Below are 24,202 nucleotides of genomic sequence, written 5' to 3'. Positions count from 1 at the left end.
CTGAGTGGCCTCAGTCCCAGTTCTATATCCTTGGCAATCCCCACTAGAATTCCCACTGCCTTCACGGCATGCTATGCTGAATTCTGCCCTGTGTCCTCGGTCACAACAAATTGCCTACCGATAAGGTTACGGTAACCGGCCGGGCGGGTTACACGGAGGATGTGTCTATCTCCTTCTTTTCCGCCCTCTCTCTGAACGTCACAGTATTTCTACCACTGAATATTAGGTTACAGATTAATCACTTAATACTTAACCTTAAAATAGAAGTCATCCTTATGACTCCCCTATACTCATGTCCTCTTTCTCTTACAGGAGGAGTACGTGAAGTGCGACCATAGCTTCTGTGGAGTGAAGCGCCCGCACTTTTATGGGCACACGGCGTGTAGGACTCACGCCCCTTGTGCAAACAAAAAAGGTGATCTGAAGTTCTGGGACCCACTGAACTGTACGGTCTACCAGGAACGCCTGGTCGAGGCGTTCAATAACCCTCCCTCAGCGGAGGTTAGGGACGCTTCTCGAGAGAAGCTACGCAAATGGGTGCGTGGCTTCCAGAAGAACGCCACTGGACCGTACCTTGCCACCGAAGACTTGAGGGCCTTACTGTTCCCAAAGGCATCCCCAGACTCTGTGGTCCCCAAGTATCAGATCCCCACCGTCCAGATCACGGTGGAACCCGATGTTGTCATGGCTCAGTCCATACACGAGTGTCGCCTGGATACCGACAACGCGGAATGTATGTCGTAAGTGTCGGAGACAACGGAGAGGAACCTCATGGCCGAAGAATTGGACTATGAGTAGGACCAAGTGGAATACGCTGGGTCGGAGCAAGAGGTCGCTCCGCCACCACCCCAACTCCTACACCGACGGAAGTATCACTCCCGTCTACCTCCGCCACCCCGGACCCCATCCCAACCAGCGCCCAGGAGATGTTTCGGACGCTCGAAGCCATCATGGACAAGAAACTCCGTGAGACACACGAATACATCAGGACCATGGAAAGTTCCAAGGAGCCGAAAAGGAATTCGGTTTAGGACCTTCCTGCATGCTCGCACGCCAACCCCTGGAGGTATGCCGAGCATATGCCGATCGCAACGGGCAGGATCTTCATCAGTGAGAAGGTCGGCTCGGTTGTCCTGGAAGAAGTGGAATTCTTCCCAAGTTTTGAGGCTTACCCGGACTGTTACGTCCGGCTTCGATCCGAACCTGCCTCTAAAGAAGAGACCGAACCTAAGGAGGTGATAGTGTTCGATCTCCCGAAGGCCCAGGCTATGATGGCCAACACCCTTAAAAGTAGGGGTTTTACCTGCTCAAAGCTTCCGGCATTGAGCAAGAAGCACCCTACCTACGTCGCACCTGATGATGCGATCCTCCCCTTCATGGAAAAGGCCTTCGCAGCGGTACACAGGGCAGTGGAAGAAGGGAAACCTTGCCCTGCACTGGAGGAGTGCAGACCCTTCTCCCTGGTCACTCCCCCCGATGCTCGACACTGGAAGGATGTCCAACATACCTTCGTGGTGGGAAAACTAGATCCTGACGTTGCTGGACGTCAGTTTAACGGAGACCTCCCGAAACTTAATGACCACCTCCTTCATCGGGAACAAGATACGAAAGAAAGGCTTGCCGCATCCATGTCCCTCCAGGTCCAGCTTGACGTCATGGCCGGTGACACTAGAGTCCCCGACCACTACATGGTGCTCGCCGAGACACATCTGGCGACTGTAGTCAAGGACTTACACAGCTTCATGAAGGCTTGGAGAGCCTGTCGTGAATTCGTGTTCTCAAGTGCCACAGTGAGACACGAACCCCGGAGGCTGATTTCCTCCAACATCTGGGGTAAGCACCTCTTTCCCTCTGATCTGGTGAAAGAGATTACCGACAAGGCCGCCTACGGAGAACAGGAACCTTCTTCACAAGTGGGGCATGTCGAAGAAAAGGAAATCCTCTCAGGACGACGGCCCTCAACCTAAGAGGAGATCCTCCAAGCCGAAACCCCAACAACGTCGACAGAGACGGCAGTTTCCGGGACCCGCTACTCCCCAAGTGGCTGCTCAGCCACAACAGACCGTTCAGCTGGTCACCCAACCGGTCTTGCCCCAATCACCGGTTTTCACCCCTGCCTTTGAGCAACAGACGACTACCTTTCGTCCCAAAAGTTGAGGCTCAAGCAGAGGTGCAGGCAAGAGACGCATCTCGCCGTCCCTCCAGAGGCAGAGGAGGAAAGGGAGCTAGCGGCCGAGGCGGTACACCCTCGGGACACCAGAAGCAATGAAGTGCTTCCGGTGGGAGGAAGACTCCGCCAATTCCAGGATCGTCGGACCTTCGATCCCTGGGCACACAGCATCGTCGACAAGGGTCTAGGCTGGAGTTGGACTCAACCACCCCCAACCTTCCAGCAATTCTTCCAACAATCTCCCCCCCTTCTGGAAGAATATGTCCTAGATCTCTTGAACAAGAAGGTGATTAGGAGGGTAAAGTCAACCAGGTTCCAAGGGAGACTGTTTTGCGTCCCCAAGAAGGACTTCGACAAGCTCAGAGTCATTCTAGACTTATCCCCCCTCAACAAGTTCATAGCGAACAACAAGTTCAAGATGCTGACTCTTCATCGGATAAGGACCCCTCTGCCTCAAGGTTCCTACACGGTCTCCATAGACCTGGTGGATGCCTATTGGTACATTCCAATGAACCACCACGCTTCCTCCTACCTAGGATTTCGACTCCAAAAAGAAAAGCTACGCCTTCAGGGCCATGCCCTTCGGCCTCAACGTGGCCCCTCGGATCTTCACAAAGCTGGCAGATACCATCGTTCAACAGCTACGCCTCCGAGACGTCCAGGTGATGGCCTACCTCGACGACTGGCTAGCCTGGGCTCCATTGCCCGAGGATTGTTTAAAATCCTGCAACAAAGTCACCCAGTTCCTAGAACACCTGGGATTCAAGATAAACGCGAAGAAATCTTGCCTCTCTCCAGCTCAAAGGTTCCAATGGCTAAGAACCCAGTGGAACCTTCAGTCACTCTGCCTTTCCATCCCCCAGAAGAAAAGGAAGGAAATAGCAGGGTCTGTCAAGCGACTGCTAAAATCCAAACGGATCTCAAGACGTCAGCAGGAACGAGTTCTAGGCTCTCTACAGTTCGCCTCAGTGACAAACCCAGTGCTATGTGCACAGCTAAAGGATGCCGCGGGAGTCTGGAGACGTTCCGCATCCATCGCTCGAAGAGACCTCAAGAGACGGCTCCCAAACAGACTTCGGCTGCTCCTCAAGCCGTGGTCGGAAGCAAAGGACCTGAAAAGGTCCATTCCTCTTTAACACCTACCTCCATCACTCAACATCCACACGGATGCTTCGCTGGAGGGTTGGGGAGGTCACTCCCACCAAAAATAGGCTCAAGGCACATGGTCTCCCCTATTCAAGACGTTTCACATCAACATCTTGGAGGCCATGGCGGTCCTTCTAACGCTGAAGAAACTCTCCCCGCCTCCCTCGATCCATATTCGTCTATCCCTAGACAACTTGGTGGTAGTTCGATGTCTCATTCGCCAAGGCTCAAGATCGCCCCAGATAATCAGGTGCTTCTGACAATCTTCCGTCTGGCAGAGAAGAAGAAATGGCACCTGTCTGCAGTTCACCCACAAGGATCCCGCAACGTGACGGCGGACGCTATACCCCGGACAAGTCCGATAGAGTCGGAATGGTCTCTAGACGCAAGATCATTCACCTTCATCTCTCACCAAGTCCCAGAACTTCAGACCGATCTCTTCGCAACGAGCGACAATAATCAACTTCCTCGATATGTAGCCCCGTCCGAGGACCCCAAGGCAGAAGCAGTGGACGCCATGTCACTGGACTGGAACAGATGGTCCAAGATCTACCTGTTCCCTCCCACCAACCTTCTGCTGAAAGTCCTCTCCAAGCGGAGAACCTTCAAAGGGACAGCGGCCCTAGTGGCTCCCAAGTGGCCCCGGAGCAATTGATACCCCCTGGTCCTAGAGCTGTAGCCCACGCTGATCCCTCTCCCGGGCCCAGTACTCTCCCAGCAAGTACAGAAGTCGACTGTCTTCGCTTCATCATCGGAAATCAAGGACCTTCATCTCATGATTTTCTCTCCCTAGCCGCGAAGAAAAGGTTTTGGATCTTGAAGAAAAGTCTAGACTTCCTCGAGGAATACAAGACCGAATCCACACGACGGCAATACGAATCATCCTGGAGAAAGTGAGTCTCTTTCGTCAAGGCAAAAAATCCTACGGAATTCACCACTGATTTTTGCATGTCCTTCTTTATTCACCTTCACGGACAGGGCTTGGCAGCCAACACGATTTCTACTTGCAAATCGGCCTTGACTAGACCACTAATGTATGCCTTCCAGATTGATCTGTCCAACGACATCTTCAATAAACTCCATTTTGCCTCCAACTTGGACAATGATTCGTGCCCTCTCAAGGATCTGACTCAGAAAGTTATCTTTCTTTTTGCTCTTGCTTCAGGAGCCCGAGTCAGCGAAATAGTGGCATTATCAAGGGACGAGGGCCACATCCTGTTTACAGATTCAGGTGACCTTACCCTCTTCCCGGATCTGACGTTTCTCGCCAAAAACGAATTACCCACCAAAAGATGGGGCCCTTGGAGAATATGCCCCCTGAAAGAAGATGCCTCTCTATGCCCAGTAGAGAGCCTCAAGGTCTATCTTCATAGAACTTCGGACTTTGGTGGAGGCCAACTCTTTAAAGGAGAAACTTCGGACAGCGACCTGTCACTGTAACAACTAAGAGCGAAAATCACCTACTTCATTCGCAGAGCGGATCCTGACAGTTCACCCGCCGGTCACGATCCCAGAAAAGTTGCATCGTCTCTGAATTTCTTTCAGAGTATGGATTTCGAAAGTCTTAAGAGTTTCACAGGCTGGAAATCCTCGCGTGTTTTCTTCAAACATTATGCGAAACAAGTGCACGAAGTCAAACATTTGTGGTAGCCGCAGGTAGTGTTATGAAACCTGCACCTAACTCTGCATAGAACAGTGAGTTACTTGGGACTCTAACTCCTCGGGTGCCTATGTTGACCCTCGCGTGATACGTAGTGATTTAAAAAACACTTAGTGCTTTTTCATAGACTGTTCTGCTCCCAGGTGAAATGTCATAGTCGTCACATGAGTGCCGCATGCCTAGAGCATGATGTGTTTTATTTTAATAGACTGGCGTTCCTCTGGAACGAGTGCCTACTAATAATTTGAAATTCCCTTTCAGATTCAAGAGCAAGTCTTTCATGACTATGTACATTATAATTTATTGTAAATAACTTTTACAATTTTATTGCATTTCCTTAACATGTTCTGCAATGGTGAAATTAAATTTCTATTTTATTACTTGTGCGTCTCAATCCGCTCCTACTTATACTATGAAATACATGACTGTCATAGTTTTATTATCCCCTTCCTCTTATGTCGATGAAGATGACTAAGGGTTCAACCCTTATTATATACTCACTTCTGCAATGTAATATTCCTACTCGAATACTTACTTACATCATACCTTAGAGACCAGACGACTCTATTCACATACAGTGCCTAACCACCACTTGTCTGCCTTTGTGAATGTTCCTATATGAATGCCAACCATTCAGTCTTGTCTCCGAGTTCTTCAAGTTCTCCCAGCAAGGTGAGTAGACCTTCGATGACCACTTTGATCTTCGGCATGGTCCGTTGGGACTTCGCTGCCCGGGGGGGCAGGAAGTTTCTTCCCATCGGTTCTCTTATTGAGGTTACTATGCTTATCCTGTCAAAGCCCTAGGCACTTCCACTACAAGGGGAAAATCTACCACGATACATTGATTCTCTGGTACTCTTCCATCAGGACGCCATGGCTTAAGCCCAAAAAACGGATTTTGAGCGAAGCGAAAAATCTATTTTTGGGTGAGATAGCCATGGCGTCCTGATGGACCCTCCCTGCTACTTCGTTCAGTTTGTCAGGTCCCACCCTGCGCTGCTGTATCATGGTGATCGGCAAGCAACTGGCTTCAGGATGAGGACGGACGTGGCGTCATCTAGCGGTGGCGCCCGTTTGTTTACGTCTCGAGTACCAAAAGTAGCCACGGACGGGATTAGCTGTGGAACAGCTCCCCAGCTATTCTCTGTCCCTCCATATCGAAGTGTTAACTCTGTATGGGGTGCAGATAGCTATGTGGCGCGTTAATACATGCGTCCCCTGTTGATATACGATGTCTTAAAGGAAAACCTTTAGGATGCTCGCTCCAGAAGTTAGAATTCTGTGATAACCTGTGGTTAAATTCTCTGGGAATATCTTAGTAGTTATATACCCAAGGAAGCTACCAAAAAGGAACCTTCCATCAGGACGCCATGGCTATCTCACCCAAAAATAGATTTTTCGCTTCGCTCAAAATCCGTTTTCTTTATGGGCGGCGTCATAAAGTATGCTTCATCTTCGATCGTAATAAACAAACGAAGGCATTTAACGCGCATGATGAAAGTGATAAATAATGATATTACAGTAAAAGCTTTTAGATAATATGTTATTACAAATATTATTTACCTTATCTATATAAAATCATACATACGTAGCAAAGCAGGAAAACAATTTACGAGAGAGAGAGAGAGAGAGAGAGAGAGAGAGAGAGAGAGAGAGAGAGAGAGAGAGAGAGAGAGAGAGAGTTGTTTTACGTACGTAAATGTAAATTTTAAACAAAAAAATAGCCCCATTTCATATAAAATAGGTTATTACAAATATTTTACTTTATCATATGACAGTAGTCTGTATAATACTGTAAAGTTCAGTACAGTATGTTATTGTTAGTCGTGGCGATGAAATTCTCACGAAACAAAAACACGGCATTCGATTACAACAGCTGATTCCTTCTCTCTCTCTCTCTCTCTCTCTCTCTCTCTCTCTCTCTCTCTCTCTCTCGTGTTATACAATACTTACATATAGATGAAGAAACTAAAATTAGTTTTCTTAGTGTCAATTAAATACGAAACGAAAAAATTATGCCGAGTTTACATCCATTTCAATTGTTGCTAAAAATACGGCATCCGATTTCATCAGCAAACCACTATTTTTTGGGAAACATCATTTTATTCTAGAAAATTGATACTCTTTAAATAGTTAATTGCATATTAAGAAAGCGTGTACTTTTGTTTTTAAATTTCCAGTGTGTTTTGAAAATCGAGTATTGTCGACTTCTTTTTGTTTTGCTTTTGGGTGTGATCAGATCAGCTGATGTCTAGCTGCCGCTCTTGAGAGCGTACAAATACACTAACAAAGTATCATTTACTGTATACCATTTCTTAACTTATTCAAATCGTCTATGCAGTTCATATTACATAAGCACCAATTTGTTATAACCTATCAAATTTTTTTGTTTATTACATTTAAAACAACACACACACTCTCTCTCTCTCTCTCTTATTATATTTAAAACATCACACACACACACTCTCTCTCTCTCTCTCTCTCTCTCTCTCTCTCTCTCTCTCTCTCTCTCTCTCTCGTGTTATACAATACTTACATATAGATGAAGAAACTAAAATTAGTTTTCTGGGTCGACCTGTGACGGCCGGCGAAAAAGTCCTTCTATGACCTGGTGAGCGCGAGTGGTAGGTGTCGGTAGGGTAACCCAACTGTATTCTCTAGGGCCTGTCACGGCCCTCCCCCTTTGATGAAGGGATTATCTAAATGGAAGACAGCCTGTGAATAGTGTTTTACAAACGCCCTTGTTAGATATACGACACCAACAAGGTGCTCGCGCGAGGGTTGTAACCTCTGCATTCCATGCTTTTAATTTTCTCTGGTATATTTGGAAGATTTATATCAGAAAAAGTACAAAGAAGGACTTTTTCGCCGGGCGTCACAGGTCTCTCCCCAGAAATAGATTTTTCCTTCGTCAAAATCCCTTTTCTTAGTGTCAATTAAATACGAAACGAAAAAATTATGCCGAGTTTACATCCATTTCAATCGTAGCTAAAAATACGGCATCCGATTTCATCAGCAAACCACTATTTTTTGGGAAACATCATTTTATTCTAGACTTATTCAAACCGTCTATACAGTTGATATTACATAAGCATCAATGTGTTATAACCTATCAAATTTTTTTGTTTATTAAATTTAAAACAACACACACACACACTCTCTCTCTCTCTCTCTCTCTCTCTCTCTCTCTCTCTCTCTCTCTCTCTCTCTCTCTCTCTCTCTCTCTCTGTGGGCTACTTTTCACTACCTCCCATTCCTTACCTCTCTCTATCTCTCTAACAAATGATATCTTTGTTGCTCCTCAGAGTTTCATTTATATTGAAAATCAATCATGATTCAATTTTCGTTACTTTCTCCAATCTCGCACCATCGGTCACATCGCGGTATTTTCGAAATTTCCGGAAAATCCGCGATATATGTATATACATGCGTTATGAAAAAAATCTGCGAAGTGGTGAATCCGCGATGGTCGAACCGCTAAGTAGCGAGGGATCACTGTACTTGCTTCGCATAGTGTTTATGGAAGACCCTGGATGATTTCCACCCAGTATATGAGCGGAGCCTCTCAAAGTCCATGTGTTGAAAGAAATTCAACGAAGAAGCAACTTTCCTTGGATCGTGACCTGCGGGTGTGCTGTCAGGATCCGCTCTGTGAATAAAGTATGTGAGCTTCGCTCTCAGTTGTCCTAGGGATAGGTTTGATCCTGAAGTTTCATCTCTGAAGAGCTGTCCTCCCTTGAAGTCTGAAGTTCTTCAAAGATAGACCTTAAGACACTCTACTGGGCATAGAGAGACGTCTTCCTTCAGTGGGCAGACTCTCCAAGGACCCCACCTCTTAGTGGGTAGCTCATTCTTGGCAAGAAAGGTAGGATCAGGAAAAAGGTTTAGTTCTCCTGTGTCTAGGAACTGAATATGGCCTTTGTTTCTGGATAAGGCCACTATTTCACTAACTCTAGCCCCTGAGGCTATTGCAAACAGAAAGATGACTTTCTGTGTTAGATCCTTTAGAGTACAATCTTCATTGTCTAGGTTCGGAGCATAGTGCAAGACTTTGTCCAAAGACCACGTGATGGGCTTTGGAGGGGTTGCCGGCTTAAGTCTAGCTCATGCTTTTGGGATCTTATTGAAGATTTCACTAGTGAGGTCCACTTCAAAAATGTACAGCTGTGGTCTAGTCAGGGCCGACTTACACTCGGTAATCGTGGTGGAAGCCAGGCCTTGTTCGTGTAGGTGTATGAAGAAAGCGAGACAGAAATCTATCGATATTTCTGTTGGATTCCTTGTTTTCACAAAGGACACCCATTTCTTCCAAGATGATTCATATTGTCTCCTAGTCGAACTTGACTTATACTCTTCAATGATGTCAACTTTATCCTTCGATATTCCAAACTTTTTGTTCGCTGTTAGGGCGAGAAAATCATGAGATGTAGGTTATTGCTTCTCGAGGATGAAGCGTAGACAATCGACCTCTGGACCAGTTGGGATTAAACTGGATTCGGCAGAGGAAACAGCTTCAGTTTCAATTCTAGAACTAGAGGGAACCAATTGCTTTTGGGCCATTTGGGGGCCACTACTGCAGCTGTCCCTCTGAAGGATCATAGCTTGTCGAGGACTCTTAGCAGGAGATTGGTTGCTGGAAACAGGTAGATGAGACTTCACCTGTTCCAGTCGAGGGACAAGGCATCTATCGCTCCTGCCTGAGGGTCCGTTTAAAGGGCAACGTAACGAGGTAGTTTCTTGTTGTCGCTCATTGCGAAGAGGTCGATCTGCGGTTCCGGGACTTTTTCCAAGATGAAGGAGAATGAGTCTGCGTCTAGGGACCATTCTGTCTCTATCGGCTTTCGCCTTGATAGAACATCCGCCGTCATGTTGCGGAACCCTTGTAGGTGAACTGCTGATAAGTGCCATCCCTTCTTCCTTGCCAGGTAGAAGATGGCTAATATCACGTGGTTGATGTGAGGTGATCTCGAGACTTGTCGATTTAGACATTTTACTATCACTTCGTTGTCCAGGACCAATATGATGGGGATTGCTCTGCAAATGGATAGTTTCTTCAATGTTAGGAAAACTGCCATAGCTTCCAAGATGTTGATGTAAAAGGTTTTGAACTGGTGCGACCAATTCCCCTGCACTTTTCTCTCGTGAGAATGGCCTCCCCATCCTTCTAAGGAGGCGTCCGTGTGTATCACCACTGATGGTTGTGGTGGCTGTAGGGGAATTGTTCGTCTTGTGACGGATTAGTCTCATGATAGCTCCTGCTATCTCTCTCCTCTTCTTGGATGGAATGGAGAGGTGGTGTGACTTTGGGTTCCATTGGATTTCTAACCATTGGAACTTTTGAGCTGGAGAAAGGTGAGACTTTTGAGATTGATCTTGAAGCCCAGGTGTTCCAGGAACTGGATCACCTTTTTGGCTGCTAGCAGACAAGTAGTCTTGGATGCTGTTCACACCCGCCAATCGTCTAGATATGCTACCACTTGAACTCCCATCGGAGCGTAACTGCTGGACGATTGTGTCTCTTAGTTTTGTGAATATCCTTGGGGCTGTGTTCAGTCTGAAGGGCATTGCTTTGAAGACAAATTTCTTTTTTTGTAGCTTGAATCCTAGGTAGGAGAAGTAGGGGCTGCTGACTGGCAGATGCCAGTAGGCGTCTGCCAGGTCTATTGAGACTGTGTATGCCCTTTGGGTAGAAGGGTCCTTATGTGTTGCAAAGCAAGCATTCTGAACTTGTTATTCTCGATGAACTTGTTGAGTGGAGACAAGTCTAGAATGACTCTGAGTTTGTCTGAGTCTTTCTTGGGAACACAAAACAGCCTTCCCTGGAATTTGATGGACTTCGCTTTCCTTATTACCTTCTTGTTCAAGGTTGGTACCGCCGGGAACCCCGGCGTGGTTGGTACCGCCGGGAACCCCGGCGTGGTTGGTACCGCCGGGAACCCCGGCGTGGTTGGTACTGCTGGGAACCCCGGCGTGGTTGGTACTGCCGGGGTTCCCGGCATGGTTGGTACCACCGGGGTTCCCGGCATGGTTGGTACCACCGGGGTTCCCGGCATGGTTGGTACCGCCGGGGTTCCCGGCATGGTTGGTACCGCCAGGGTTCCCAGCATGGTTGGTACCGCCGGGATTCCCGGCATGGTTGGTACCGCCGGGGTTCCCGGCATGTGTGATTTTCTATTCATTAAATTATATGGTTCTCTGTCATGAAAGAGCAAAATCGTGAAGAAAGAATCTGCGGATATTGAGGGGTTACTGTATGGATAGGAAAAATATAATTAACTTTTAAAATTTATTATTTGTTCCGTGACCGAAATACAAACCACGCTATTTAAATAGGGTATTACTTTCTTCGTAGCTGAAATGATGAGCCATTAAATTTTTAACGAGGGTTTACTACCCCCTCACTAGTTAGCGAGGGGGTAGGGGAGGAGTAGATAGCTACCCCTCCCCTCTCACACACCGGTGAACTAGTTCACTTTGCTTCTGGCTCGGGTGATGAACAGACGTGTCTGCTCTCACCCTCACGTATTGACAGCCTTAATCTTTTTTGCTTTTTCTTTCAGTTGTGTGTTTGGAAGTTGGCCTCTCTCTTTATCATGCGGAAACGCCCCGGATTACCAGACCGCCCTTGTGGGACTTATATGTCGGCGGTCGAGACGGATCCTCACACCTTGTGTCCGTTCTGCATTGACAGCCTTAATCTTTTTTGCTTTTTCTTTCAGTTGTGTGTTTGGAAGTTGGCCTCTCTCTTTATCATGCGGAAACGCCCCGGATTACCAGACCGCCCTTGTGGGATTTATATGTCGGCGGTCGAGACGGATCCTCACACCTTGTGTCCGTTCTGCAGGGGCCAACGGTGTGATAAGGATAAAGTTTGTTGTGAGTGTAGGGAGTGGTCTACCTCCCAATGGGAGAGGTTTTCCCGGCGCCGAAAGAAGAAGTCCAAGCGGCATTTTTCTCATTCAAGGATCTCCTTGAAGAAGGAAATCTCCAAGGACTCTTCTTTCGTTGCCCGAACCTCCTCCGAAGCTCCCACTCGATCGGTCTCTCCCGAGACACCGTCGAGTGGTAGCGTAGGCCGTACTTGTGTTGACCGACCTCGGGGTTCGGGAGAGGGAGTTGCCTCCCATAGTGAGGCAGCTCCTCCTCCTCCTCCGGGGGAGGATTTATCTAATGTTGCTAATGATAATTTATTGCCGCTTTGGGTTTCCATGGGGCTTAAGGGTTCGCGCTCCAGGGAAGCCCTGTTTGACCTTATCCAGTTGGGAGCAGCTGACAAACAGTCGCCAGTGATAGCGGAGGTTGACCCTCTGTCTAACCTCGACGTTGTTGTGGCAGAGGTTTCCGGCGAGTTGGGTCAAACCTCTGCCTTGGGTGCTGATGTTGCTGAAGGCTTGGCTCCCCCCTCCGAACATCCTTCGAGGGAGGGGGTCAAGTCCAACGGTCTCTCCTGCAGGTGTTTCTTCCCCTCGGGGGAGTTCACTAACAGAGACTCCTCTTCGGAGGACTGACGATGGTGTTCCTGATGCCCCCAGAGGACGTATCCGACGCAAGGCTCGTCTTCCTCTTCGCCGTCGACGCCTTCCTTCTCCCCACAAGGGACTTAGGAGGCGCTTTTTCGACTCCTCGCCTTTGCAGTCCCTCGCAGAGGATCCTCCTCACCGTGCTTTGACCGTTGCAGCTGCATCACTGGACCTCTCTGCAGATCGTTCGCGATCTCCTACGCCTGCTAGACCTGCTGACCTTCCTTCACCGTTCCTGGCAGCTGACGCGCTGTGGGCGCCCATGCACCCCGTTTTCAAATGGGCACCGGTCCTTTCGGGGCAAAAGGGGCTTACTCACAATGTGGGCAAGTCCCTTAAGTGCCAGGTATCCCCTGTGCGCCTGCGCTCTCCTGTTCCTGATGCTCCTGAGACAACGACCCAGAGACATCCTATGCCAGGGACAACGCGCCAGCGAGCTCCTGCTGCAGAGTCGATGCGCCAGGGCTCTCACCGATCTCCTGTTCGTTAGCGCTCTCACCGATCTCCTGTTCGTTAGCGCTCTCACCGATCTCTTGCTCGTCAGTGCTCACCTGCGCGCCAGCGCTCTCCTACCCGCCAGCGATCTCCTGTACGCCAGCTATCTCCTACTCGCCAGCGCACAGCTGCACGCCCTGATCCTGTTACGCGCCACGCTCGCCCACGATCTCCTGCGCGCCCACGATCTCCTGCGCGCCCACGATCTCCTGCGCGCCCACGATCTCCTGCGCGCCCACGATCTCCTGCGCGCCCACGATCTCTAGCTCGCCAGCGCTCCCCTCCTACTTGCCTGCGCACCCTTGATCTACGGATCTGAGCACAGGAAAGAAGACTCGCCCCTCGCCTTCTCGCCAGCAATCTCCTGCGCGCCCCCGGAACTCGCCCACCCGTCAGCCCTCGCCTGTGCACCATTGCGCGCAGTCACCTTTGCGCGCACAGGTTCCAGTTCCTACCTTGCGCCCTTCCAGAGGCTTCCGAGATACTGCGCGCCCACGAGCAGTCTCCTCCCGCTTCCACGCTTGCTGGTCCTTCTGCGCGCCCTCTGTCTTCGCCAGACCGCGCCCCTGCGTGCCATCGATCTCCTGCGCGCCATCACTCCCCAGCACGCAATCGCGCCCACGAACCTGCTCGCCGTAGTTCACCTACGCGCCCTCACGCACCGTCACCTGTACGCAGTCGCACACCTGCACGCCCTGCGCGCCATCGCTCGCCTGCGCGCCATCCCTCGACTGCGCGCCATCGCCCGCCTGCGCGCCATCGCCCGCCTGCGCGCCATCGCCCGCCTGCGCGCCATCGCCCGCCTGCGCGCCATCGCCCGCCTGCGCGCCATCGCCCGCCTGCGCGCCACCGCCCGCCTGCGCCCCATCGCCTGCCTGCGCCCCAGCACTCGCCCGCGCTCCCTCGCCTGAGCGCCCACGCACTCCCTCGTTCGCGCTCTCGCACCTTCATCTCCACGCGCCCGTTCACCCGCGCGCGAGCGCCAGCGCAATTCCCAAGCGCGATTCCCACCGGGTTTCGCAACGCAAGCTACCGAACAAGTCGTCAGGAACGAGAGCAGCTAGGTCGTCTTCACGCTCCCCCCCCCGCAAGCGCAAACCAGCGCCCTCACAGGAGGAGGGGAGATCTTCAGATAAGTCCAGGCACCCATCTTCTTCCCTTTCTTTCCAGGCAGGCCATGTTGTAGTCTACTCCAAAGGATCGCCCAATTCCCTTCCCTCCGGAGGGAGTCTCTGACACTGCGTCTGTCAGTAAGCAGCCATGGTTTGAGTCCCTTATCAGAGCTGTCTCCCAGGCTGTTAAGCCTGCCTTCTCTGATTTGGGCCCCAAACCAAGGGCAGCTCCGACCCCTCTGAAGAGGAAGAGAGGAGTAGAGATCGTGGTGACTTCTCCTCGGGTCAAGCTGGCTCCCAAGAAGTCCGTCAGGAAGGCTCCTACCCCCTGCAGACGTTTTCTCCATCCCATGTGGACAAGGTTTTTCCGTCCTCAGGGGAGTCTTCCGAGGTGAGGCTTTCTCCCACCGCACCAATGGGAGCAACCCCACCTCGAGCTGGAGAATCGTCCCGTGTTGGGGCGGAGAAGAGCCCTCGACTTCGTTGCTGGAGTCCTGTATCCCTCCTAGGAGGGAACCGAAGGACTCGAAGACCATCCCGAAGTCGTCTTCCAGGATTTGACCAGAGCCAATGAGACCCGCGGAGAACGTCCACATGTCCCCCCAAGAAGAGCCTTTGGGGACGGGAGACTTCGCTGCCGATTCTCCAGGAGGAGAGCAGCAAGAGTCAGAGCATGCCTTCTGGCAGGTCTTGACTCTAATGAGGAATCTCAACAAGTTTCCGGACCCGGAGATTCCCCCTCGTGAGGGTAAGAACATGGTCCTGGACCGAGACTTTGGCACTCAGAAACCCACTAAGGCCAGTGCGGCTCTGCCCTGGTCCCAAGGTGTCAAGAGTGCCAGAGATAAGGTTAAGGGCCAGCTCTCCGAGCTCGCCTCCTCCAGCCGTTCCACTGCTGGCAACAAGCTCCTCCCTCCTCCTCGTGTCCACCAGAGGAGGTATTTTGAGGTCATGGAGGAGCCTTGTTTAGCTCTTCCATTGTACCACTCTGTGGAAGAGCTTACCAAGGGAGTTCCTCTTGATAGACTTTCTAGCCGGCAAATGACTTTCTCGGTGACAGAGATCCTAAACCAGGAGAAAGTCGCGAAGTGTGCCATGCAGGCTACTTCGTGGCTGGATGTCTGGTTGGGGTCTCTGGGCATCCTTTTGTGATCCGAGGATCTGTCCAAGAAAAGCACTAGGAAGGCCCTAGAGACCTTCCTCCTCATGGGCACCCGCACCATTGAGTTTCTGGCCCACCAAGTCTCAAACTTGTGGGCCAATTCGATCTTGAAACGACGTGATGCGGTGGTAGAGAGGTTCTATTCGAAGGTCTCAACCGTCGAAGTCAGCAAGCTCAGACACTCTTCCCTTATGGGAAAGAGCCTGTTTGAGCCCAAGGATGTGGAACAGGAGGCTGAGAGGTGGAGGAAATCCAATCAGGATTCTCTCCTCCAAAGGGCTCTCACATCGCAGCCCTACAAACCTCCAGCACCTCAACAACAACCTCGCCAGTCCAAGACGACGAAACCAGCAGCGGCTGCCAAGACAACGGTATCCAAACAGCAGCCCTTTTCTGTCAAAGACAGGAGAGGCAAGAAGTCCTCTAGGGGAGGCAAGAATCCTAGGGGGAGCGGCCGAGGCCGCAAACGCTAGGATTGGCAATCCCCCTGCATGTCCACCAGTGGGGGGATGCCTACAAAGTTGCGCAATCAGGTGGCAGCAACTCAGGGCCGATTCCTGGACGGTTTCTGTAATCAGTCAAGGGTATCGCGTCCCGTTCATAACATCTCTTCCTCCCCTGACAGCGAATCCAGTGTCGTTGAGCTCCTATGCCATGGGATCGGCAAAGGGGCTAGCCTTACGGGCAGAAATGGAGACCATGTTAAAGAAGGATGCTCTCCAAGAGGTCGTCGACGGGTCCCCAGGCTTCTTCAGTCGACTTTCTTGTAAAGAAGGCGTCTGGAGGCTGGAGACCAGTCATCGACCTCTCAGCTCTGAACAGGTTTGTCAAACAAACTCCGTTCAGCATGGAGACCGCAGACATGGTCAGACTTGCAGTGAGACCACAAGACTTCATGTGTACACTGAATCTGAAGGACGCGTACTTCCAGATCCCAGTCCATCCGTCTTCAAGGAAGTACTTAAGATTCACCCTATTATTATTATTATTATTATTATTTGCTAAGCTACAACCCTAGCTGGAAAAGCAAAATGCTATAAGCCCAGGGGCCCCAACAGGGAAAATAGCCCAGTAAGGAAAGGAAAGAAGGAAAAATAAAATATTTTAAGAAGAGTAACATTAAAATAAATATTTCCTATATAAACTATGAAAACTTTAACAAAACAAGAGGAAGAGAAATTAAATAGAATAGTGTGCCTGATTGTACCCTCAAGCAAGAGAACTCTAACCCAAGACAGTGGAAGACCATGGTACAGAGGCTATGGCACTACCCAAGACTAGAGAACAATGGTTTGATTTTGGAGTGTCCTTCTCCTAGAAGAGCTGCTTACCATAGCTAAAGAGTCTCTTCTACCCTTACTAAGAGGAAAGTAGCCACAGAACAAATACAGTGCAGTAGTTAACCCCTTGAGCGAAGAAGAATTGTTTAGTAACCTCAGTGTTGTCAGGTGTGTGAGGACAGAGGAGAATCTGTTAAGAATAGGCCAGACTATTCGGCGTATGTGTAGGCAAAGAGAAAGAACCGTAACCAAAGAGAAGGATCCAACGTAGTACTGTCTGGCCAGTCAAAGGACCCCATAACTCTCTGGCGGTAGTATTTCAACGGGTGGCTGGTGCCTTGGCCAACCTACTACCCTAGACAACAAGATCTACCAGTTCAAGGTGCTGTGTTTCAGTCTCTCCACAGCACCTCAGGTTTTCACCAGAGTGTTCACCCTGATCTCTTCGTGGGCACACAGGATCGGCATTCGTGTACTTCGTTATCTGGACGACTGGCTGATCCTGGCAGACTCGGAGTCGACCCTTCTTCGCCACCGAGACAAGCTTCTGGGACTTTGCCAAGATCTAGGGATCATGGTAAATCTCGAGAAGTCTTCTCTGCTTCCATCTCAACGACTGGTATATCTAGGCATATCTTGGACACCAATCTCCACAAAGCCTTTCCATCAGACGACAGGATAGCAAGGCTGAGGAGGGTCGCAGATCCTTTCCTCAGACGAGAAGAACTCTCAGCCCAATCATGGCTACGTCTCCTCGGTCACCTTTCCTCTCTGGCCCGTCTAGTTCCAAATGGGCGCCTCAGGATGAGATCCCTGCAATGATGACTCAAGTCTCGGTGGAATCAAGGTCACGATTCCCCGGACATTTTGATCCCTATGGGTCCTGCGGAACAGACGGACCTTTAATGGTGGGTGACAGACGAGAACCTCCGAAAGGGAGTGGCTCTTCTCGTTCTCCTCCCAGATTTGATGCTGTTCTCGGACGCTTCAAAAGAAGGGTCGGGGGCCCACGTTCTGAACCACAGGACCTCAGGCCTATGGTCAGAATCAGAAAAGTGCCTCCACATAAACCTGCTAGAGATGAAGGCCGTCTATCTGGCTCTGCAACAGTTCCAACAGTACCTGGCGGGTCACTCCATGGTGGTGATGAGTGACAACACCACGGTAGTGGCTTACATTAACAAGCAGGGAGGTACTTTTTCACAACAGCTATCCCATCTTGCAGTAGAGATACTGAGATGGACCGAAGTCCACTCGATTCCACTATGGGCTCGCTTCATTCCGGGCAAAAGCAATGTGCTCGCCGACAGTCTGAGCAGAGCATCCCAGATAGTGAGTACCGAATGGTCTTTGGATCCTCTTGTAGCCGACAAAGTCCTGACTTTGTGGGGTTCCCCGACGGTGGATCTGTTCGCGACAGCCTTGAATTTCAAGCTCCCACTGTACTGCTCCCCAGCCCCGCACCCCAAGGCACTCTGGCAAGATGCCTTCCAACAACGGTGGGACAACATCGATGTTTACGCCTTTCCCACGTTCTGTCAGATGAGAAGGGTGCTCAACAAGACCAGAATATCGGTCAACCTGTTAATGACCTTAATAGCTCCGCTATGGCATCACGCAGAGTGGTTCCCGGACCTTCTGCAGCTCCTGACGGAACTCCCGAGAGAACTCCCTCCTCGACACGAGCTACTCAAGCAACCACACGCCAACGTCTTCCACAAAGCCGTAGCATCGCTACGGCTTCACGCCTGGAGATTATCCAGCATCTCCTCACAGAGAGAGGCTTTTCGCAACAAGTTGCGGAAAGGATGTCTCGACACCTGCGAAAGTCATCCGCAGGAGTCTACCATTCGAAGTGGAGAACCTTCTGTGGTTGGTGTCGTGGAAGGGGTATCTCTCCCCTCGATGCCACTATTCCAGCAATAGTGGAGTTTTTTGTGTATTTGCGGGAAGAAATGCGCCTTTCAGTCTCGGCAGTGAAAGGCTATCGCTCAGCCTTAAGTCTTGCCTTCAGGCTAAAAGGAATGGACATTTCCTTCTCGCTAGAACTTTCTTTATTCGTACGAAGTTATGAACTTAACCTGCCCTCAGTCGGAAGTGAGACCTCCTCCATGGAACGTGGTTCGAGTCCTCAGGGCTCTTAAGAGACCTCCGTTCGAACCATTACGCCAGGCTTCTGATCGCTACCTGACTTGGAAGACGGTGTTCCTACTAGCTTTGGCCTCGGCCAAGCGAGTCAGCGAACTTCATGGTCTCTCGTATGACATCGCCCATTCAAGGGGATGGGGGAGGTAACGTTCAGGTTCGTCCCTGAGTTTGTAGCTAAGACGCAAAATCCAGGAGTGCCGGACCCCCGGTTTGACTCCTTCCGGATCTCGAGTCTCCGTTCTGTAACAGATGACCCAGACCATCTCCTACTGTGCCCAGTAAGGAGTCTGAGGCTCTATCTTAAAAGAACAGCTGCAGTTCGTCCTCGAGTGCAAGCATTGTTTGTGAGCACAGGAAGGACGAAGAGGAGGGTCACTAAGAATACTATCTCAGCGTGGATTCGCAGGGTCATCCACCTTTCCTTGAATCCAGACCCTCCTCCGTCACGTCGCCCTAAAGCACATGTTGTCAGAGGCATCGCTACGTCCCTGGCGTTCAAGAGAAACTACTCAGTGACGTAGGTTCTACAAGCAGGGGCTTAGAAGCGTCAAACGACTTTCACAGCCCACTACCTGCAAGACGTGACCCACAGGAGGCTCGATACATTCTCTATCGGCCCTGTGGTGGCTGCACAACAGCTTGTCTAAACCTCAGGCTCCTTAATGGACAAGTAGCAGAAGGTTGAGGACATTGTTACCTGGTTTTAGTGTGCATGAATGAAAAGGTATGCCTGGCCCTTATTCTTTTCTTCATCCTCCCCTCTCTTGGGGAAAGCAGCATCCTGGGTTCTCTGTACAGCTGACCTCAAACCACTGCAGGTAAACCATGCTTCCTTGTGTTCCTAGTATTAAGGTAATACTGTCGCGTCCCCCATACCCTTACGAGGTGGTATTGGGAACGTCCTAACCTAGAATTCCATCTAAAGGACTCCAGGTCAACTTCCTAGGACGAGTCATACTTCATTCCTTCACACACAAGCTTACGTAGGCCGTGATCCTTGCAGTGCAAGGTTCTTGCGAGGTGCAGGGACTCCTTATCTTGAGTTCTACTTACTCAGATACTGAGTCCCCGGGCAAAAAGCCAAAGCCAGTATGGCTGGGACTTACCACCCTTCCTAAGGGTTAAGTCACCCTATTCAAATAGCATGGTTTGTATTTCGGTTATGGAACAAATGACAAATTCGTAGATAATTTGTATTTTTCCTAACCATACAAACCTTAGCTATTTAATCAAACTTGCCCGCCAGCCCTGTCAACCTGGATAAGTCCTACCTCTAAGCAAAGTGAACTAGTTCACCGGTGTGTGAGGGGGGAGGGGTAGCTAGCTACTCCTCCCCTACCCCCTCGCTAACTAGCGAGGGGGTAGTAAACCCTCGTTAAAGATTTAATGGCTCGTCATTTCAGCTACGCCGAAAGTAATACCCTATTTAAATAGCTAAGGTTTGTATGGTTAGGAAAAATACAAATTATCTACGAATTTGTCATTTTTCCAAGTTAAAACCCCCTTATTTTTTATTACCATTATTGATTCCTATCAAATAGAAAGAATTTGATTGTTTACCGTTGAGGTGGCTGAGGAAGGTCAATCCTAATATGCGAGGTTAGGGAGAATTCCATTTTTTTTTTTTTTGTGGTTGAATCTTCCCACTTCTTTTATGGAATAATATGAATTTTGGGTAAGAATTATAGTAATTAACCTTATTTGAAAAATTAGCCTATTTAATTTTAAATTCTTCCTGCCAACAGATGATCCCCCTAGATAGAAAGGTGACGTAGTTTGGTGTTTGACACTGTCTACCCCGGCTTCAAGTGTCTCATCTACCCTCACAACCACAGATGGTACACAATCAGTCAGTATTGTGAGGTATGTTTTATGAGCTCTAGGTAAAATGTGTAAGATATTAATTTGAATGGTAAGAAGACTAAATTGTAATCAAACTTTGTTTATTATTTGAGTGAACTATCCCTAATATTTATATGCAATATGATCTTGAAGTAAAAAGTTTTACAATAATACAATTGAAAATCAAAAGAATTCTGAGTGGATGTCTAAATAGTCTTGCAATAACTAGGGTACATTACCAGATTAAGTCTCAGATCAGTTGCATCTGTTTATTTGTTCCAACACACACAAAAACCGTTCACTCTTTACTGTGGATATTAGTTCTGGAAAGTGCATAAGATTCCTGGAACATCAATGATTATACTTACTTTCCAGGATGCTGATGTACCTTTCCATATTACTATTGAAAACGAAATAATTAAATCAAATTCTGAGTGCGTTTGTCTGTGTGGGCTGGAGTTGTGGCTCCCATCATCCCATTATAAGCAATTTCACATAACTAAATCACACAGAATCACTTCCTAATACAACTCTTTTATTTGACAAATTAACTATCGTTATATCAGCTCTGTTCTCTTTTATTTCTGTCAAGCTCTCTAATATTATATGGGCCCAATTGTCATGGGGTTTAACAACGACCTTGGTTCCTTCCGCAAGAGGACGACACGGGGTCACTGATATGCTCGTAAGTGTCTGGGGAGACAACACTTCTCCTCTCTCAGGTACAGCTGTTACTTTACTTACATGTCTCTCCAAGCTCACACACGCACTTACCTCCTCATGACTTTCTATAGGGTAAATGCACCCTCCTGCTTTTACTGTTATTGTATCTTTTCCCCCAAAAAATGCATATTTGATTATTAGAGATAAAATCAGTTTCTAAAATAGCGTCAATTCCTGGAATTCCCAAGGTGGGCAAGACAAAAAAATCATGTGTAAACTTCACAGACCCCAACTCAAAGTTGATGATTGTTGTATGGTTTATGTGTAGTTTATTTCCTCCTGGCGTGTCAAGAATGATGGATGCCGCTGACTGTAGTGAGTTTGAAGAGAATCTTTTTTCAATCAGTGAAACGCTGGCTCCTGTGTCGATCAGCACTCGAATGGATTTATCTGGCAGGTCAATCCTAACTGCTAACATTCCTAGACGGCCATTACGAGATATGGGGCATGGGCCAATGACCTCAGCTGCAATGCCGCTGCTCCCTAGTGCTGTGGGGGGTAAGGTCGGGGGTACCGATGGAGGTCCCAGTGCCTGCTCTGTCACGTCTGACCTCTTCGCTTCCTCGGCTACTGCTTGTGATGTCATGCGGGTGGGGGGGGGGCATCGAACTCCCTCGTCTCCTTCTTCCTCTGTTTCCTTTTCTTTGGATGTTGGGCGGGGGGAGGTGTACGTGTGCCACAGCCCGCCGCCCCCATCGTTTTTTGCTGAGCACTCTTGAGATAGATGACCATAGGCCTGCTAAGTGTAACAGCGGGGTGATCCTTGGGTGGGGCACTCCACTCGTCGGTGCCCCTCTCCCCCACACTGCCAGCATCTGAAGACTGCTAACTCTGCGCTCTCCTCTACTCCTTTTCGGGGGTCGACTGCCTCTCATGACTGCCAACTTCTCAGAATCGGGCCCATTATTCCCAGTCATTTTTTCTTCTGGTAAACTGTCTAGAATGTTTTGTATCGCACTCACTACGTCTGCTAACGAGCAATTTATCATCGAACAAATAACCACATAAATACGGCGTTACTAATCTTGAATATATTTCCGGGCAATTGCTTTTTTTATCATTTTCTGGGAGATTAGCACTCCGGGTAGCAAACGAATCACAATCGCAAAAAATGCGAGTTGCAAAACTAAGAACGGATTCACCTTCCCGTATTTTGGGTTCTGTAATTTTCTTTTATGTCACCCTCTCTCGCATCAGGCAAGGCATAATTCTTGATTAATCGTCGTTTTATATCAGTATAACTTCTTAAACTGTCTTGTGGCTAACACATTACCTCCATTGCAGGAGCATCTTTCAGCAATCTAATTACTTGAATAGCTTTTTCTCTTTCCAACTACCCATATGTGGCTACTTCAAAGTCTCTCAAAAACACTTCAATCGATTGAAACCCTTTGTTAGGCCGTTGATCATCAAAAGGCCTAACACTTGCCTGGAGTTCTGGCAACTTTCGAACTACGATTTGCGTATCTTCACTCAACTGTGCATGTGTACTTTCACTTGTGCGCGTTTGAACTTCGTTTATGTACGTCGGATATGATGTGGTTGCTCGCCGCTCTTCTTCTCGTTCAACCAAGAATCTGTTCATTAACTGTTCTAAGTTTTCTAACTTATTTTCCAATTCTTGCATTCTAATTTCTTCATCGGGAACTCTATACCCCACTGCTCCTTCGTTCTCATCTCCTGCAGCAGCAGCGTCTATGTTATTCCTTGTGTATCTAGGCATCTTGAACTTTTATTTCACCGGCTCAAAGAACAACTTCACTCACAGCATACACAAACAGACATATTTTTACACCTGACACCAATATGACCCATGTAGACTGATAATGAGGCGTTGGAATATGGATTTTCTTCATTTATTACAAAAGGTTCGTATGTGAGTACTCATACACAACTACCCTCTCAGGTGAGGGACTTGTCAACTTGAGTGCCCAAAGGCAACTGACTTCCTTCGCTACCAAAATGCAATCTTGTACAATAACATGCTGAGATATAGGTTTTTGTGGAATACTCATGATTAAAGAGTTCATTTACCTTGACGTACAAGACACGTCTACATACATGGATTAGGACGTGTGTGTATATATATATATATATATTCTTCCCAGCTGGTTCCCATTTTTATATGGGGTCGCCGTTGCGAATGAGCCGTTTCCATCTTTTTCCATTATGCGCTTCTGCCTCATCAATTCCCTTCTCCTGTAAGTCTCTTCTCATACAGCCCATCCACCTCTTTCTTGGTCTCCCTCTTCTTCTTCTTCCTTGAACCTCCATCTCCATAGTATGTCTCCCAACGTGGTCCTCATCTCTCTTCATCAGGTGTCCATACCATCTCAGCCTCCCTTCCTGCACTTTCTTTGATATTTCCACCACCTTTGTCGACCCCCTTATGTAGTCATTTCTTATCCTATCCTCTCTTGTCACCCCAGACATCCACCTAAGCATTCTCATTTCTGCCACATCCATCTTCTCCTCTGTCTTCCTCATGCTTGCTGTTTCCGTTCCATACAGCATTGCTGTTCTTACCCTCGTCTTATGAAATTTTCCTTTTAATCTCAGTGGTATTCTTTTGTCACAAAGAACTCCTGGGGCTGCTCTCCAGTTGTTCCATCCATCCTGTACCCAATGTTTAACTTCATTTTCCATACCTCCAGCGTTAACAAAGGATCCCAAATACTTAAACTTATCAAGTCTCTTTATCTGTTCTCCCCTAAGCTGAATACTTTCTCTATCATCCCCCTCACTAGTGGTACACATATACAGTATTCTGTCTTAGATCTACTTATTCTCATTCCTCTGTCCTCCAGTACTTGCCTTCATCTTTCCAATTTCATTTCCAGATCTTCCCTGCTCTCTGCGCACAGAACAATATCATCTGCATACAATATGTTCCATGGTACTTCCTCCCTTACTTCTTCTATTAAAACGTTCATCACTGTGTTAA

At 48.6% G+C, this 24,202-nt stretch overlaps 1 long non-coding RNA gene across 2 annotated transcripts in view; it reads left to right on the top strand.

The window, feature by feature from the left end:
* Positions 1–24,202, top strand: part of LOC137645790 (uncharacterized) — a 156,846-nt gene that overhangs the window by 55,258 nt on the left and 77,386 nt on the right. For both annotated transcript variants that reach the window (XR_011045351.1, XR_011045350.1), the window contains exon 2: positions 20,439–20,556. This is a non-coding gene — a long non-coding RNA (uncharacterized lncRNA). The remainder of the gene's footprint in view (positions 1–20,438; positions 20,557–24,202) is intronic.

The sequence above is a fragment of the Palaemon carinicauda genome, chromosome 8, assembly GCF_036898095.1.
Source record: "Palaemon carinicauda isolate YSFRI2023 chromosome 8, ASM3689809v2, whole genome shotgun sequence".
NCBI classification, from domain to species: domain Eukaryota; kingdom Metazoa; phylum Arthropoda; class Malacostraca; order Decapoda; family Palaemonidae; genus Palaemon; species Palaemon carinicauda.
This window is presented reverse-complemented; position numbering and strand designations above follow the sequence as displayed.